Source organism: Macaca thibetana, chromosome 16 (genome assembly GCF_024542745.1).
Source record: "Macaca thibetana thibetana isolate TM-01 chromosome 16, ASM2454274v1, whole genome shotgun sequence".
In the NCBI taxonomy this organism is placed as follows: domain Eukaryota; kingdom Metazoa; phylum Chordata; class Mammalia; order Primates; family Cercopithecidae; genus Macaca; species Macaca thibetana.
Genome location: NC_065593.1, coordinates 36,716,775 through 36,733,503, shown reverse-complemented (window position 1 = coordinate 36,733,503; position 16,729 = coordinate 36,716,775). Strand labels below are relative to the sequence as shown.

Here is a 16,729-nt window from a genome sequence, read left to right as displayed (position 1 = left end):
GGTCCCAGGAATGATGCCATGGAGGTGGAGCCAGCCCAGCCCATTTGCTCTAAGGGTATGGCAGATCCTGTCCAAGACCCTGTGCCTCTGAGCCCAGCTGGTGCTGAACAATGACCAAAGGAGAATGTGCCGACAGAAATCTGAGGCTCTCCTCATCAAAGGGATGAGATTGCCTTACTGTCTCTTTTCATTCATGGCGATTCGTACACCCATTCGAATCTAATTTTCCCTAAACAAAATGTCAGAGTGCGATGAGAACAAAGTATGACTTATTTGGCCCTGAAGAATCCTATGGGCCAGGGCCTCCTATATAGTAGAAACCCCACGTATCCTGGCAAGAAAGAGATTTCTTATTAGAGAGCTGCCCACACTTCCCCCTCTACTACTGTTGAAGTCTGGAGGACTTTCAGAAAGAACCGTCAGAGGAACCACAGAGAATCTTGAATTTATAAAGATGTTTATGAAGATAATGTCAATGATGGACTTAAAAGTGCACTTTCTGAAAGTACTGTGAGGCTATTTCCTCTCACTGTGTCACCGTGGTCCCTTGAACATAGTAGGTTCTCAATAAATATGTACTACCTTGCTTTGAATCAAAATCTCTGGGCAGTGGGTGTTGAAATAGGAGGGATTTCCATACTTGCTCCCAGAGTTTAAGGCCTACTAGTCTGGTAGTGAGCAAGGTTTAGTGTGGAAAAAAGGTTATTATGTGCCCCTGCCCCCAGAAAAAGGCTGGGGCATGAGGGTGGAGTTGTTCTCACATCAGTGAAGCTGTAGCCCCTGTCTCAACAAGCTGCATTAGTCTCTCCGTCTGTCCATGCGTCCATTCATTTCTTTGTTCTGCCAACACGGAAGGCCCCCTTGGTATCAGGCTCTGTCCAACACAGTGAGGAGCTAATGATGAGGAAGAGAGGCTCCCTGCCTTAAAGCAGCTCAAAAGACAAGCATGCAACCACATTGTGATGTTACAACACAAGGGCCTACGGGAGGGCACAAAGGGGGACAGCTAACAATACATATGGGAAGCAGAGCAGTTTTCACAAGAGGTGACTGGAGAGCTACCTTGGAAAGCTAACTAGGTATGTGTTCACCTCAGGGACCAACAAAAGGGAGTAGGGTTGGGGAGGCACATTCCTGGCAGAGGAAGCCACTGCACCAAGGAACGGAGGCCTGGCATGAGGCTGAGGTAGACTGTGGGCAGTGAGGTCTGGCATGAAAGGGAAGGCAGGACATGAGGCTGGAAGGATCCGCAAGAGTCAGGCCACAGAGCTGGGACCATAGATTTGCACTGGAGACCAATTTCTCTGAAGACTGTGGAGGACAGTCTGGTGTGGTGGGGAGTCCGAAGGCAGCTGCTCCACCAAAGCAGAAGATGGAGGCCTTCCCTGAGGAAGGACAAGTCGCAGCCACAGAAGGCTCTGCTCTGCTTGCTCCTCCACCCTCCCCACATGGTCCAGCCTTCTCCTGATGACTCCAAGATGCCACTCACTGACCAGAGGGCCACCTGGGAGAGGAAAGTCACTTTGGAGAAGCTCCTCCAGTGTGTCTGCAGATATTTAACTAGCACTCTTCCCCAGGTTTTAACAGGGAACCAGCATCTACAGCTCAGTGCTGCATTGTAGGACACCTCTGACAAGATGGAAGGGAAAAAAGACCTGGTGTGAGTCACCAAACTTGCCTGGTTCTGAATTGACAACTACGGAAGAAGGAATGGAAGGAAATTAACCACCATTAAAGGCCTCTTGTGTGCCAGGGCGTTTGGACATTATTTCACTATAAGGTAGGTGTGATAGCCATTTTTAAAAATAATTATTTAATTTTTATGAGCACACAGTAGGTGTATATATTTATGGGATACATGAGATGTTTTGATACAGGCATGCAATGGGTACTAATCATATCATGGAGAACGGAATATCCATCTCCTCAAGCATTAATCCTTTGTATTACAGACAATTCAATTACAGTCTTTTAGTTAGTTTTAAATGTACAATAAAATTATTGTTGACTATAGTCACCCTGTTGTACTATCAAATACTAGGCCTTATTCACTCATTGTAACTTTTTTTTTTTTTTAACCCATTAACCATCTCCATCTCCCCACTACCCCATCACAGCCACTTGAAGAGAAGCTTGAGGCTGGGAGAAATCAAAGTCACGTAAGATTTGAACTCAACTCTGTCTGACTCCATTGTTGGAGCCATGGAGCTCCAAATGAACACAGCATCAACCCTCCATCCATCTCCATGCTAATGATAGTCAGGATGAGGGCGGTACAGTTTATATTTATTGGGTAAATACTGTGAGCCAGTGATTGTTCTATGCACTTTTTCATATTAACTCTTTTCATCCTCATAACAACACTATCAGGTAGAGATTTTTATTGTCCCTGTTTTAAAGATGAGGAAACTGAGGCACTAGAAGGTTAAATAACATGCCCAAGATTACACAGCTAGTAAGTGGTAGAGATTAGAAAAAAAAGGAAAGTAGTAGTAGGATAAGGTTAAAAAAAATTTAAGAACAATTTACATTTTATTTTGAAAACATGATACCTTCCCTGAACTCATTTACTAAGAAAATTTATCTTACTAAAGCATAAGGGCCCAAATACAAGTCCCTAAAATGTTGGTGGTGACCCCTGGGATTCTTGGACCCTCTTCTCTTTTCACTCTTCTTCCTTTTTTTTTGAGACAGAGTCTCACTGTGTCGCCCAGGTTGGAGTGCAGTGGCGCAATCTCGTCTCACTGCAACCTCCACCTCCTGGGTTCAAGTGATTCTCCTGCCTCAGCCTCCCAAGTAGCTGGGACTACAGGTGCCTGCCACCATGTCTGGCTGATTTTGTATTTTTAGTAGAGATGGGGTTTCATTATATTGGTTAGGTTGGTCTCCTGACCTCATGGTCTGCCCGCCTCGGCCTCCTAAAGTGCTGGGATTACAGGCATGAGCCACCACGCCCGGCCCCCTCTTTTCACTCTTGATGCCTTCTCTGGGTGACTGCAGCCAATCCCATGGCCACGGTGCCCACACAGAGGTCAGTGATTACATATGTCTTGGTCTTCTCTTGAGTTCCAGACCCTTAAGTCTAACAGCCCCCTAGACATTTCTACCTTAATAATCTTAAATAGAACACCTCAAACTCGGCATGTTCAAGACTGAAATCATTCTATCCCCAAAACTGCTCCTCCAGTGTTTGCTGTCTTAGGGATTGGAACCACCATCCATCTATTACCCAAGCGAGTTGTTGTCCTCCTAGCCTCCATCTCCTTCACCTCCACGCCAACCACCAATATCCAATCAATCACCAAATTCTAACAATTCTACCCCCTAAATATTTGTCTTATTTTATTCTTTCTTCCATTCTTACTACCGCTATTCTATTCCAGGCCACCATCACTGCCAACCCTATTTACTGACATAACCTACTCCCTAGGGTCACTTCATCCCATTCAATTCTCTATATTGCAGCCAAAGTGGTCTAAAATGCTAACTTGAGCATGTTACTCTTCTACTTACAGCTCTTACAAGGCTCCTCAGAGCTCCTGATATAAAGTCTGTACTCTTAAACATAGCTTAAAAGGCTCTGCCTGGTCTGGGCCCTGCCGCATGGCTTAACGTTCCCTTCCTATATCTCTTCCCGCCTTGTGACCTATGTTCCAGAAATAATAACTTGTTTCATTTCCCTAAACACCTTTGACACTTGCTGCTCTGTCCGGCATTTCCCTAATCACACACTTACCCCACGGCATTGTAATTGTCAGCTTACTTGAGTCTAGCCTGCCCCAAACTGCCTGTTACTTTGTGGGCACTCAATATTTGTTGATTAAATGTTGAAAGTCTACAACCAGATAATTGACGATAGTTAACTATGAAGACAAGACAGAGCACACCCAAATCCTGATAATGGTTGCTCTGGGAAAGGAATTTGAGAGGGGGTAGTAAAGAGGGACTTTGGTGTTTTGCTTTGAATACTTTGATCACAGGATAATACATGAGATTTGAGTTTTGTTTTTTGCTGTTGTAGAATAAAAAGGAATGACAGCTATTTATATTTTGTTCCATGTCTTTTCCCTCCTTCCCTTCCAAGGAGATGGCTTCACCTTCTATTTCCTTGCCTCAGGGGCATTTGCCAAAAGCAAATGTTGTTTAAAGTCCTCCCTTCCTGGCTTTTGCAGAAAAAACTGAACTCACTGAGGAAGTGTGAGTGTCCTGAAGGCAGAAGGGCCTGTGGTGAAGGGAGGGGTCAAAGTCTCAGAACCGGGAGGGCAGGAAGGAGGGGTCTGGAGCCAGTGTGAGGGGTCTGAAGCCAGGCTGAGTAGTGAGAAGCTGCAGCCTGTGCCCCAGAAGCAGTGGGTCCCTGGAGAAGGTCTGAGTACTAGACCCCAGGAGGCTGGGCCCTGGGAGAGATGATGTGCCTGCGTGGATTTCAAGGGAATGCCTGTGATTGGACAAGGAATGTATCTGTGGTGGCCAGCATGGATAAATGTCAGAGGGGTCCCTTGGATATCTTGGTTTTCTTAAAACTCTGGGACTTTTGTTCTACTCTGGGAGGAGAAGTGCCTCTGAAAACAAATGTCTACACAGCTAATGGGATAGGACCTTGGTGTTAGATTTGATAAAAAGAAAATAAAGTAACATGATCTTTCTAGTACAATCATATCTGTGGCATGACAATCACACTCATTATATTTTTGTATGGTTTGACTCTTTTACAATGACAGCTGTTCAAGTATTCTCAAATTAAAAACAAATAATAGCCATTTGAACTAGGACTCAGTTCAGCACCTAGCAAGAAAGACAGCATCGGCATTCCTTGGGTATAACACAGGGGCTGTCTTTGCCCTTCCTCCAAGGAATTTTTAGCCAGGAGGCGGGTTCTTGAGAAAACAGATGCAAATACATTTGTTTCCTTGGAATGCAAGGTCTCCTAATCACGAAGATGCAAACATGATTTCTACACTGGGCCACCTGTCCCCTCAGTGACACCAGGGGGTCAAGAGAAATGAGCTTGCCTGATTTGAGAAGGGTGTGGTTGTGGAGGGCTTAGAGAAACTTGGTGAATTTGACTTCCTCAAAGGCCAGGAGTTAGGACACCCCTGTCTCACAGGCTGCCATGAGGGGCAAATTAAGAGGCACTTGCTTTCAAGCATGAGTTAGGTCATTCTGACTCAGAATTCAGCTTTGCATACACATTTTTTACCCTCTGTGTAAAGATACGTGAACTGTCCTTTGGTGGTATGTGTTGTATTTCATATTCCTGAGTCTATTCTCCCTCTGTCCTCCTTATTTGTTCTGATTTTTTCCCCTCCCTCCCAAGACAGACCTAGGGTTCAAATTCTGACCCCATAATTTACTTGTGTGACCTTGGGCATGTTAATCTTTCTGAGCCTCATATTGCTCATCTTTGGAATGGGAACAAAAATGCTTCGTGTAGACAGGAGATAATGGATAGAAGTGCCTAGCACAAAGCCTGACGCTTAGTAAGTGCTCACTTAATGGCAGCTGTTTTTATTGCTGCATCTATAATAATAAAGTCCCTTCTTATTCCTGGAAGGGACAAGGCCTTTTCTGAACTTCCCCCTTCTTTGGTAATCAACCGTGCCTCTAAATGCCAGTGTTCAGCAAGGCACAGTCTGGGACAGCTCATTATTCACAGTCACTTCCCTCCTGTTCTCAGACCTCCAAACCCCACTGAACAAGCTCTTCCAGTTCTCAGCCTGCCTCCTTCCCATGAAGGAAGCCATGTGATCTCATTACCTCCTCACAAAGGGCATTTCAGGGCTCAACTGGGCCTGGAACTTAATGCTGGTCTCCCTTTATCCATGGCATCTCCTCCTCTTTGGGTGTGTGCTTCTGCAAGCAATTCTTTACTGTCTCCTGTTTCCCGGGCACTCTCCTCCCCCTCCCTGCCACCGACCTCTGCTGCAATCCTCTCTTAGTTCTCTGATTCCACGTACAGACCTTCAACTAGGCCTTGGACAGGTAACTTTACTGCTTGCTACAATTTTGCCTTTGTAATCAAGAACATTGGCCAGGCATCAAAGGCATCATTCTCCCCATTTCCTCTTTTCAGATTTTACAATCATCCTTTCCTGCACAACCTCCATTACCTGAACTTTTATCTTAGGTAGGAGGACACACCGGCATCATAAAGTAAAGCTCCTGCAGATATGGGGGTGGGAAAAAAACAGGTTGGCCTGAAGTTGCTGCTTCCGAATCCCAGCACCAGAATAGGCCCACCACTGAGGCCCAGCTTAGTCACCTTGCCTTGTATTGAAGGGAGTCAAGGCTCACATCTACAGGTTAGATCCTAATGGTTATTGTTCAGGGCTTAGATTTGGGAACCTCAAGACCTCTTTCAAAACCTTATATAAACTTGTCACTATCTCTTCGGGATGACTGAGTCTTTCCATGAATCAAGTTGGGAGGCTGGGGAATTGTCAAGAGGAGTTTCTCTTTGTCTATTTATTTTATTTTACTCTATTTATTTTTGAGACAGGGTCTTGCTCTGTCACCCAAGCTGGAGTGCAGTGGCACAGTCTCAGCTCACTGCAGCCTCAACCTCCTGGGCTCAAGCAATCTTCCTGTCTCAGCCTCCCAAGGTGCTGGGACTACAGGCATGCCTCACCAGCCTGGCTAATTTTTGTATTTTTTGTAGAGACAAGGTTTCACCATACTGCCCAAGCTGGTCTCGGACTCCTGGGCTCAAGTGATCCTCCTGCCTTGGCCTCCCAAAGTGCTGGGATTACAAGCATGCTATCTATTTTTAAAAAATTATTCTACAAGAAAAGTGTATTCCTGCTTCCTGTAATTTTTTTAAGCTACGAAAGAAAATAATGTTGGTGGGGAGGGTGAAGCATAACCTTGGGCCACCTGATGGTAGTGCACACTAGCAGGGCATGGATGAAGAGGCCGCCATGATTTCTCACTTGATTCAGGAAACCTCCCTGGTGACACAGGGGTGCTGGTGAGCAAGAGAGCTGACAAGATAGAACTGAAATGATGTTCCGGAATCTAATGGGAAGCAGGGTGGCAAAATCTGAGGGAAAAACTGAGCTCACTGAAACTCCGGTTTGGGGCTCTGCGTATCATAGGCCTTTAGCGTTTGGTGAAAGAATGAGTAAAACTTGATTTGAATCCAGTTGCCATGTGGTTTATAAAAAGAGATGTAAATTGCTAACAGCTGAGCCTGGTTCACACCCATAATGGACCTTCAGAATTTGTCTTTTACAGCTGAAGAAAGCAAGACTAAAGTAACAGATTGCCCACCTAGTTGAAGTTAGTTAACCTAGTTAACACCTAGTTAAAGGAGGTTGAGGTCCCCTAAATTCAACCCCACACTGCCTCCGGGTATGCACGCTGGGGAGGTGTTCTGTGGCATGGTAAACATTAGGTGAGTACTGTAATATAATGCCTGGGATCACAGTGGAAGGCTTCAGGGTCCCCATTTCTAGAATTTTCAAACCTGATAATCATTCTTAACAAGACAGAAGCAGGATCTGTCTGTTCCCTGTGCTCTGCCTCCAAGCCTTGGCTTCCTTCCTCTCCTCTAGGGTTTATCTCATCTCCTCTCCTAGCCACAACAAAGGCAGCCAGGCGGGGCGCGGTGGCTCAAGCCTGTAATCCCAGCACTTTGGGAGGCCGAGACGGGCAGATCACGAGGTCAGGAAATGGAGACCATCCTGGCTAACACGGTGAAACCCCGTCTCTACTAAAAAATAGAAAAAACTAGCCGGGCGAGGTGGCGGGCGCCTGTAGTCCCAGCTACTCGGGAGGCTGAGGCAGGAGAATGGCGTGAACCCGGGAGGCGGAGCTTGCAGTGAGCTGAGATCCGGCCACTGCACTCCAGCCTGGGCGACACCGTCTCAAAACAAACAAACAAACAAACAAACAAAAAACAAAGGCAGCCAGACCCAGACGCTGCTCAGAGACACTTTCCCAGTGAAACGTCCCTGTTGGTTTAGTATGAGAAAGGTGTGTCCTGAAATTAGAGGACATAGAAGCTCAGACCCAAATAATGGTCATTCAGCCAGACTGCCATTTTCCTCACTCCCTCGCCCCACATTACAGATGCTGTTCTTCAATTTCCAAATTCACCTATCCTCATTTCAGACTGTGCTGGAGCTCCATGATGCAACTGGACTTCTTTACATGAAAACAGCCCCCATGGTGGGGTTTTCCTGACCCCACACTCTGCCTAGCATCTTTGTATGGTGATTCACAGATCATGAGTGCACTCCTAAGGAAGTGGAAGAAGGTAAGGAGAAGAGCTACTTATCTGAGCTGCTTTTGAAATAAAGTGATATCAGAGAAGAAAGTTTATTTGGCACTAATCAGACAGAGAGAAGGAGGAAAAATCCCAGCCACCCAAGAAGTAGAACTTTTATATCATTATATTCTCACACAGAAACAGGGTTGGTCCTGACTCAGTCAGAATGACCCCTAGCTACAAAGGTACTAGGAAGCTACTCATGAAGTTAGAAGCAAAGAAGAGGGAGCCCATCAAATATCATTTTAGTTACATCAGGGATCTTTAGAAGCAAGGCCATGAAATAGAATACCAAGTTCTGAAGCCTATGAAGATCAAGACCTTAAAAGATAACCCAGTCATGTGTTCTGGACTCCTTTTCTCCACCAGGTGAGGAACTCAGGGCTCAACCATCCAAAAATCATACTAATTGGTCCTGGGAAGTCAGCTGACTTCTGATCACTGTCCCAGGAAAGATCTTGTGACCCTCACTGACCTCCATCTTATAGGGAGTACCACTGAGGCCCCTTGTTTAGCTAGGTCTTATTCAAAGAAGTCGTCTGCTGAAAGGCTGAGGTCTTGACACAGATGGCAAGTATTGCTAGGGGTAATATCTAATTCCCACATGCCCAGGATAAGGTCTATAGAGGCTTTGTCCAGGGCCCTTCTGAGGCATGGTCTTAACTCTTGCCACAACAAAGTAGTTAACTGAACTCTCACACCTAACCCAATGTGCTACTTGCAAACAGCCTTGACAGAGTTTGCTTTATGATTTGATTTTGCGGTTCCTGTTCCAGCCAAACTCAGGCCAGAGATGGCAGGAATCTGAAAACCTACTAGAAGCAGATAAGTGTTTATTTTTGAGTAATTATTTAGGTTAAGATTTCAATGCTTAAAAGGCCAAAGACTAAAGCCAGACAGTCCCTGTGAAAAACACCAAAGAAATGAAACTTAAGGAAACCAGATCATTTGTTTCAATAAGCCAGAGGCCCATCTGGACTACCAGCAGAGCTACTCAAGCATTGCTAAGTTTGGTGATTTCAGTGCAAGGGTGTGAAAGAGCTTCATTAACATGGTTACTTCACACATATTCCAGGTCTTTCAGGCTTAGTCTCCTGCTCAGAGGCTGTAGGGATTTCAAGGTGTCCTGCAAACTCTGCTCCATACTGCTGTCTTCCACAACTGGCTTGCCCTGGGGCTTAGAAGCCCTTTGAGGGCAGATACTATCTCCAAAAGGGCTAGCTCAATGAAATCTTCTATGCTCAGATTTGCGTTGGCACCATGTAAGTGGGGATGGAATGAAGCTATGAAGCTTGCTCGGCTGGTCCCAGTCCCCGGTTCCTAGGCAGTAACACACAATATTGTATTTACATTGCAAAGTGGGAAAAATGTGGAGGATGGGCCTGGGGTTCAATAAAGAAACAATAAAGGGATCACAGGGGTAATTGCACTCAGAAATTACATCAGGAGGAAAAGGACAAAATTATTCAAGTCACCAGCCAACTCCGATGCCCAGAGTCTCTCCTTAGAAGCCATTGGGGGGTTGACATTAGGCCAAGGAGGTTTCTGTTCAGAAGAGGCAACAGCCAGGAAGGGCTTGTGTTGGAGATAGCCCAAGGGCTCCAGCCTGACTGCTGACAGCCCTTTGACCACAGCTCTGGATCTCTGTCCATGGGGTGGCCCTAGGGAAGAGGCCTGCTTTGGGGGGACTGTTTAATGATTTGCCAGCAAAGAACTAGGCAAACAGACTGCTGGCAGCTGCCTAGATGCAACAGGAGAGTGGATTTTTATTCCCACCCACAGTGTAGCCTTCCAGGCAGGGGATAAAAGAAAAAGTGAGATGGCTCTGGGAGAGTCTGGGAGGGATTGCCATTTGGCGCTGAGCATTTCACTGGGTCTCTATGGATGGTGCCTGGATATCTCAGCATTGGTGCCAGCTGGTATTTCCATCCTCTGAATATTTTAGAAATTCCCAATAGTAGCATCTCTTGCGCTCCTAGGAGCTAAAAAGTAAGATATATAAATAGCCTTTTATGGCAGAATTCTAGGCATTAAAGAGAATGAAAGCAGAAAAACACTGTCTTAGATCCTAAGAAGTCTTTTACAGAAAACGTATGACGGGAAGATAGTTTGGTTCTCTGACAAATTCTTTTTCCTTTCTCTTCCCATGGACGTTTCCCTATTTCTTTGGTTCTATAGAGAAAAAAAATGGCACCTCTCCTATCCCCTGTGAGCCAAAGACTGTGAGAACTCCAATCCGATAGCTCTCTACTTCTTTTTGCCCTTGACTCCACATGCCAGTCCAAATTGGGCCCTTCTCTAATCCTTTGACCAGCCCTCAGTCCCCAGAACTAAATACTTTCCCTCATATATTCCCCTAAAGCCATCTATTCAAAATTCTTAAATGACACTTACCTCTTACTGTAGGTCAGTGCTCCATTGAGACCCACCCTCTTACCTATTTCCTCCAGCAGAATGCCTGATTCTTAGGGCAATGAAACATTAGTTCTTTCCTCCTTCCTGCAAAGTAGAATCTGAGCTCCTTGAGGTCAGGGACTAGGTCTTATTCATCACTTACATCATGCCATGCACACAGTAGATGTTAAGAAAAATGCATGTTGAATCATCCGTTTTAACAAACAGATGTAAAATAATTTGGTGGTTGCCTTGTCATTTTATCAGGATATGATTATTTTCAGATTTCTGCTTTCTCTTCAGAAACTTTCTGCATACTCCCTGTAAGTTTCAGTTTCAAAGTCAGCTTTAGAGTATCTTGACCTCATCACAAGGTGGAGTTCTCTTCTTTCCTTTCCACCATCATGCCTAGCTCTCCTCCACAACCCTGAACAAAACTCACTTGTTTCTGGAGAATCTTCCTGTTTAATAACCCATCCCATTACTCTTTTATTGTCTCCTCTCAGTATCAATGTATTGCTAAGTTATGCATAACCCTGAATGGGGAAGAAAGCAACAGTCTCCCACCCCAAAGGAATGAGTCTTGCTCTCAGGAGAGTAACACCTGACTGTAGGCTACAGCAGTGTATACACATGCTGAATGCACAGGGTCTTAAGGCCATTCGTTAGACAACACGCAGGGCATGGGAATGCACAGCGCACAGCACATAAACACTGGGGGAATGTGGAATGAATGGACTAACTTGCTCTTGCTGTATGGCTCTGGAAGTACTCTCTTGTCATTTTGGGCCCTTCAGTCTCTCTCCCAGATTTATTGAGAGGTTATTTTTTGAGAGAAGCCATTTAGAGACTATTACAAACAATTAAAAAAAAAATCCCTGCAGTATTGACAGAAAGAAACTCTTGCTCCCCACTGGCTTCAGGCCATAGTGTCAGCTGTCTGCAGTGAACTTCAGTCCCTACCAAAATTTTATGAGGACTTGGCCCAGAGATCTGCACAGAAAAGTTCTGGGAAAACTTAGAAGCAGTTCACTCCCGATAATATTCCATATTTTTTTCTGAGTGGGTTTTTCTTACCTTTGGTGGGATGAGAGATGAATTACATTTTTTTTCTCTGTCCTTTATTCCTTGAAAAGTGGATGTATCTGAAGCCCAAGTTTTTTTGTTTGTTTATTTGTTTGTTTTTGAGACAGAGTCTCACTCCATCACCCAGGCTGGAGTGTGGTGCTGTAATCATGGCTCACTGCTGCCTCGACCTCCCGGGCCCAAACCTGGAAGGATCACACCTCAGTACCCCAAGTGGCTGGGAATACAGGAGCATACCACCAAGCTTGGCTAATGTTTTTGATTTCCATTTTTGGTAGAGACAGGGTCTCCCTGTGTTGCCCAGGCTGGTCTCAAAATCCTGGCCTCAAGCTATCCTCCTGCCTCAGCCTCCCAAAGGGCTAGGACTATAAGCATAAGCCACTGCATCCAGCTGAAGCCCAAGTTTTTTTGTTTTTTGGAGGTTTTTTTTTTTTTTTTTTTTTCTTCCTGTTGCCCAGGCTGGAGTGCAATGGCATGATCTCGGCTCACTGCAACCTCTGCCTCCCGCATTCAAGCGATTCTCCTGCCTCAGTCTCCTGAGTAGCTGGGATTACAGGCATGTGCCACCATGCCTGGCTAATTTTTGTACTTTTAGTAGAGACAAGGTTTCACCATGTTGGTCAGGCTGGTCTTGAACTCCTGACCTCAAGTGATCTACCTGACTTGACCTCCCAAAGTGCTGGGATTATAGGTGTGAGCTACCGTGCCCAGCTAAAGCCCAAGTTTTAAAGACTTCAGTTAAAGAGACATTTGATTCCACCACCCCGCCTTTGTTTCCGCTTCCCAGCAGCTTGATCAGCTCTCCAGCCTATCCTGCCTCTGAGAACGTATGTAGGCCACCTCATGCCAAAGGCAGTTGTATGTTCAAATATTCCAGACATCCTTTGACTTGCTCTTTATGAACTATGAGCTCTTTGTTACTTCTTTTTTTTTTTTTTTTTTTTTTTTGAGACGGAGTCTTGCTCTGTCGCCCAGGCTGGAGTGCAGTGGCCGGATCTCAGCTCATTGCAAGCTCCGTCTCCCGGGTTCACGCCATTCTCCTGTCTCAGCCTCCCGAGTAGCTGGGACTACAGGCGCCCGCCACCTTGCCCAGCTAGTTTTTTTTTTTTTTTTTTTTTTTTTGTATTTTTTAGTAGAGACGGGGTTTCACCATGTTAGCCAGGATGGTCTCGATCTCCTGACCTCATGATCCACCCGTCTCGGCCTCCCAAAGTGCTGGGATTACAGGCTTGAGCCACCGCGCCCGGCCTGTTACTTCTTAATTGTTCAAACCTCTTTATTTTTCTTGCTAAGCACAAATAGTAAGAGACACAAAAAGATAATCAAAGTACTGATAAATGAGAGAGGAATCTTCTCAGTTATCAAGTTGGCTCTGCTGAATAGAATTTCCTGTTCACATCTGTCAGAAGATTCAGGGAGGTACCATCACCACACTGAGTGGGTAAGGGAAGTACTTAGAGAGTTAGGGAGGGGAGCCAAATTCCTGGGTTGAGAGTTCACAGGGCAATGAGGATCAATAGCAGCACTTTTGATTTGTACACTGTTATCAAGGTACAAAGCAACACTACCCTTTGTCCTTTTTATTTTTACTCTGCTAATGGAACCATTCACCCTAAATTAAGATTATTATTCAGCTTTGATGTTGCATTTTATATTAGCAAAGTGCTTTATAATCCTTCATTAGCAATTTTACTCTCTTTATTAATACCACTCATTTCACAAATTAGGTAACTGAGGCTTGAAGAGACAATGCAATGCATATTGGGCTTGTGACCTGACTTCTGGGCATTGATTTCAGGTACTAAATCTAATGAAGGGAGACTTGACAGACCCCAGGAAGAAGCACAGAGTAAAAGGGCAGAAGCACGGACATAAGAAGAACTTTCTTGGGAACTAAATCTCCGATGACATAGTGAAATACTTCAAAATGTTGCTTTCTTTTGCTGGTAGTAAAATTGAGAGCTCTCACTACTTAAATGAAAAATATGACCACCAAACACATCTTTAACAGGAAAACAGTTTTCTTGATTGCTGAATTTCCTCCCTAACAGAGTTGACATAGAAAAATAAATGTGTTTGAACTTAATGGTGTCAGTTGTTTCCTAAGAAAGGGACTGATACTATAGCAAGGCAAAGAGCCCTAAATTACTTCTGACCCAATGAATCCGCACTTCTTGACTCTTCACAGGTTGCTCATGACATAATGCTATTCTAGTTCTTCCACTTCTCTGATTGTCCTCACTTATTGCCTCTTCCTCTTACTTTTCTTCCTCTCCTTCTTGTTTAAATATATATGTTTCCTAAAGATGTATTCTCTGATCTCTATTATCTCTCTTCTGAAGTTCTTATTCACTCCAGTATCTTTAATTATGACTCCCAAATTGGTATCTGAAGTCAAATCTTCTGTACTTCAAAATGCTTGTTAAACATTATTTCTTTGTAGTCCTCCTGATACCTCAAACTTAAATATACCAAACCTAAATATCACATTCTCCCTACACTCCATCCTAAGCCAATAACCTCTCTTAACTTACCTATTTCAGGTAACGGCACCACCATTTTCCTAGAGACTCAGGCTGAGCACCTCACAGTCATTATGATTCCTCCTCCTAGTAATTGCAAAGACTATGCCATCACTTGTCTTTGGAGATCTACCTTTTCTATGTCTCTGGAGTCGGAACCATTACAACAGACTTCTAACTAGTCTTTAGTCCCTCACCATTCTAAAGCTCTCTGTCATTTCAAGAACAATCTTCCTAGACACAGCACTGATCCTATCATTGCCCTGTTCAAATACTATCAGTGGCTGTCCACTGTCTTCTGAATTAAATTCAAACTCCATAGCCTGTCACATCAAGGCCTCGGTGCTCAGTACTGGTTTTGGAATCAGACAAGTTGGTTTTAAATTTCAACTCGGTTTTGCATTTCAACTCTATCACTTCCAAGCTGTGGGTAACCTAATCTCTCTAAGTCTCCTTTTAAAAATGGAGGCTGGGCACAGTGGCTCATGCTTGTAATCCCCTGACTTTGAGAGGCCAAAATGGGCAAATTACTTGAGTCCACAAGTTCAAGACCAGCCTGGGAAACATAGCAAGACCCCATCTCTACAAAAAATGTTTTAAAAATTAGCTGTGCACGCTAGTAGATGTCGGTAATCCCAGCTACTCAGGAGGTTGAGGCTGCAGGATTGCTTGAGCCCAGGAGGTCGAGGCTACAGCAAGCTATGACTGTGCCACTGCACTCCAGCTTGTGCAAGACCTTGTCCCTAAAAAAAACAAGAAACGAAACAAAAACAACAAAAAACACCATGCAAGAAGATCATTGCAGAAATAAAATGAAGTAACATATTTAAAGTACCAGCAGTTCCTGCACATAGTAATCACTCAGAAGTATGTGTTTCTTCCCTTCTCTACCTTTTCAGTTTCATCCCCACCTCTCTCCTCAATGCACCATACTAGTCCAAAATAAATTGGATTACTCACTATTCTCTCACATTCTCTTGGAATGCCTATTATTTCTGTTCTGTGACTTATTAAAATCCTATATATCCTTCAACGGTAAGTTCATATGCTACCTCTTCCATGAAGAATCTCTTCTTCTTCATCTGAAATGCCCCAAACATCTTGTTTGTATCTACATATGGTAATTTTCACCTTCTGCTTTATATTCTTTTCTTTTTTTAATAAACAGAGATGGGGTCTTGCTATGTTGCCCAGACTGGTCTCAAACTTCTGGCCTCAAGTGATCTTCCTGTCTTGGCCTCCCAAAGTGCTGAGATTACAGGTGTGAGCCACCATGCCTGGCCTATACTCTTACTTACTAAATTGAGGGCAGGGGTTTCTTTATAATCCCGCATAGCACAATGCTCTAACGTAAAAGGCAGTTAATAAATGTGTGCTAAATTAATATTGAAAATATTTGGTCTCCCAGGTCCATTTTGGTCCATTTCTTTGTGATTCGTACTTCACACTAAGCACTCTTTAGAAACAACCTCTGGAGGGATATCAGAATTTCAAACAATGTTAACAGAGAAGCTGAGTCAGTCTGGGATTAAGTTTAGTCCTAGTTCAGCCAAAAGGAATTATCTGGCCTCTGTTCCTGCTTGAGGAGATATCATAATTTGGCAGCTTGTGTGAGCCATGGGAACTCATTTGAATACATTTACACGAGAATGTATTTGTCTTAGGAATGGGTACACCAAAGTGCATGACACCTGGCTGGGTGCGGTGGCTCACACTTGTAATCCCAGCACTTTGGGAGGCCGAGGCAGGCAGATCACTTGAGGTTGGATGCTTGAGACCAGCCTGGCCAACACGGTGAAACCCTGTCTCTACTAAAAATACAAAAATTAGCCAGGCATGGTGGCAGGTGCCTGTAATCCCAGGTACTCAAGAGGCTGAGGCAGGAGAATCAGGAGAATCGCTTGAACCTGGGAGACGGAGGTTGCAGTGAGCCAAGATTGTGCCACTGCACTCCAGCCTGGGCGACAGAGACAGACTCCGTCTTAAAAACAAAACAAAACAAAACAAAACAACAACAACAACAAAAAAAAAAAAAACAAAAAAGTGCAAGACACCTATAAAAGTCAACTACTATTAGATTGACAATGACAATGGCTTCACTGGAAACAAAAGGAGATCCAAAAAGTTCTGAATAGTTCTGAATATGGCTCAGCTAAGATATAACTATCTTACTCTGGCTTTCATCCAATACATTTCCTCTTGGCCCAGTTAGCAAATGGGTAATTATATGACATCAGCCACCATGGGGTGGCTGGGACATAAGGTGGCTTCATGGTGCCATATAATGTGGCACCAAGTTTCTGAATCACCAACCACAGGTGCATCAATTCTTCCCCGCACCACACACACCCCCTCCATAAAACCACCTTATCTGATATTTCTGTTGACACAGTGACTATGCTTCAGGCACTTTCCTTTGCTTCTTCTTAATGTTTGTTCGGGTGGGTACCTCTGTGCAGAT

General features: G+C 44.4%; 1 protein-coding gene and 1 long non-coding RNA gene across 3 annotated transcripts in view; one reads left to right on the top strand and one right to left on the bottom strand.

The window, feature by feature from the left end:
• RNF43 (ring finger protein 43) overlaps positions 1-16,729 on the bottom strand; it is a 67,445-nt gene that overhangs the window by 18,553 nt on the left and 32,163 nt on the right. The window lies entirely within an intron of this gene.
• LOC126939446 (uncharacterized) lies at positions 848-14,349 on the top strand. 2 transcript variants are annotated; one of them, XR_007720387.1, is made up of 4 exons: positions 950-1,079; positions 1,578-1,780; positions 8,110-8,254; positions 13,545-14,349. It is a non-coding gene; the product is annotated as an uncharacterized LOC126939446 (long non-coding RNA). The 2 variants fall into 2 exon arrangements; XR_007720386.1 differs by having other exon boundaries at positions 848-1,780.